Source organism: Octopus bimaculoides, chromosome 7 (genome assembly GCF_001194135.2).
Source record: "Octopus bimaculoides isolate UCB-OBI-ISO-001 chromosome 7, ASM119413v2, whole genome shotgun sequence".
NCBI lineage: Eukaryota > Metazoa > Mollusca > Cephalopoda > Octopoda > Octopodidae > Octopus > Octopus bimaculoides.
Genome location: NC_068987.1, coordinates 104,584,874 through 104,587,405, shown reverse-complemented (window position 1 = coordinate 104,587,405; position 2,532 = coordinate 104,584,874).

Sequence of the window (2,532 nt, the reverse complement as noted above, 5' to 3'; positions counted from 1 at the left end):
TGTGTGTGTGTGTGTGTGTGTGTGTGTGTGTGTGTGTGTGTGTGTGTGTGTGTTATCATTTTATTAGGGTCCGAGAAGAATGAAGAAAAGAAAGACAATAACTCAGAAATCTAGGTATAAGAGATGATAGAAGAGAAGGGGTGATGGGAGAGATAAGTGTGTGAGAGACAGAAGAGGATGAAGGGAGGGGAAATAGAGAGAGAGTGTGTGTGTGAATGAGTATTTGAAAGGGAGATAGAATGAGTGAAAGAGTAAAAGAGGTGGGAGTGAGAGTGAGAGTGAGAGAGAGAGAAAGAGAGAGTAAGGAGTGGGAGATAAACTGGGTAAATGAAAGAGAAAAAGAGAGAGAAAGTGAGTGTGTGCGAGCGCGTATGTAAGAACGAAACGAGAAAGAAATAGAGTAACGATAAATATGAAGAGAGAGAGAAGTGGGAGAGAGAGGGGGAGTTAGAAGAGAGAGGAAGAGAAAGATAGTGATAGGAGAGAAAGAAAAGGAGAAAACGAAAGAGGAAGACAGTGTGAGAAGCGTAGAAAGAGACATCGAAGGGAGCCAATTAAAACAAGTGATCATGTGACAATATGGCTGATGTGGGGGTAGGGGAGCAGAGGTCTACAATTACCACGTCCCAACCCCCAATTTCTATCCACCACCTGCTGTAAACAGTGACAGAAGACGGAAGTTGAGGGGGCCACAAGTAACCAGATAAGACCACGAATAATAGAACCAGCCCACTTTTTTGTCATTTTTCCGATCGCTAAACTTGTTGGAGTGACGATGACATGGTCATTATTGTTGTAATTCCGTTTTGTAGCGTTTCTCAAGCTTTTATTGTTGCTATTGTTGTCGTCTGCTTTTATACTGGTTCGCATTGTTGTTGTTTCGCAAATTATTATCCTTTACTTTCGCTTTCATTCCTATTGTATTTAACCAGTTGACAGTGATATTGGCAAAAAGAAGAAAGAAAAAAGAAGAAAAAAAAGAAAAAACATGGACGACTGTAATCCCTTACACCGGCTGAAAGGATTACGTTGATAAGAGTTGTGATGAAAAATAATTGTAATATTTAATAACAATGATAATGATGCGATGATGACGATGACATATATATAAGTTCAAAAAAACACAAAAAAACAATAACAAAAAAAACAAAAAAGTGAGGACATGCATGCATACATACATATATAAACGAATGCCAAAGTAGTATGAGATAATACTATTTATTTTATTTTATTTTATTTTATTTTATTTTTTCGGTATGTCGTCTGCAGTTTTCTTCTATGTTGCTCTGTTACTCATCTATCTTTCTGCTTTTTGTTTTCTTTGTCTTTTTGTAGCAGGGCCAAAATATAATAATGTTTGCTTGAAAAGAAATAAAGAATAAGGAGAAAAAAAATGTTCGAAATGATTAGAGATGGTGGTATAATGAAAGATCCAGTATTTGCCATCAAATCTAAAACCGCCTTCTTCGTCTTTTCAGTTTAACCCTATAATCTATGTTGTCTTATCCATTCCGTTTCTTTCGTTTTTGTTTGTTTTGTTTTAAGATTTCTTTCATCGTATTAGCATTTCCGACTCTTTGACTTTATAATAAGCGAAACTAAAATAAAAAAATTTAAAAAAAGATTATTAGATTATATGTTTAGACAATTTATTAGAGGAACAATAACGGAAAGCTATTTCTAAAAAGAGCTGAAGACAAATAAAATAACGCAAAGACGGAGAAAACAATGCAGATCTTGCATGAAATAGATGTAAAATGGTAGTGGAGACGCTGGGAGATTATTAAAAGGGGCGTTTATGTCAGGCGGAGCAAGAAATGGAGATTGCCATAGAGGTTAGAACGAATTCTGATCAAAATAATCATAGGAACTGACTGTTTCTTAGTTAGGATTTGACTTTGGTATCCGCGTATCGAGTAAAAGAGCTCAGTTTTGTTTCTTTCTACGTACTGTTAAAGAGTGTGGTGTCAATATACCCGGGTATATGCAGTGGGTGCTCACCAGCAATTGTCTTTCCGCACAATTGTACATGCTCGCTTGTGTCCGTGTGTTCGCATGTAGCATTTTCTGCATTTGTATGGCGTTAGCATGTGGGTGGGTGTTGGCATTGCAGTTGAACAATTTCAATAGTTTTATGAGTTTCTGCATGAGGTGAGTTGCTATATATTAGTGTGAATTGCATTCAAGTGTAAGCAATTGCATGTGTATGTGTATGTAATGAGCGGCTGTCTTTGAGTCATGTGCGGTGCATGTGCTGTTATTGTTACCTTTCTTATTTAACTCTCTGATCAGCCTTTATCGACGTCGTTTATTATCAACGGTGTTCAAAGCTCGGTCAGCCGTCTTCTTCTTTTTTTCCCGCAGGTTAGTATATCTACATTTGCGTATCCTTCTTCCTTTAAGATAGTAAGATGGCATAGAATATATTTTGGCTGCTATTTCTAACAGGTCGATCAACCAGGTCGAGCTCTGTCGCTCATTCGACATGAGTTGTGTATTTATGTACGGGTGTGTCTGTATATATATATATAT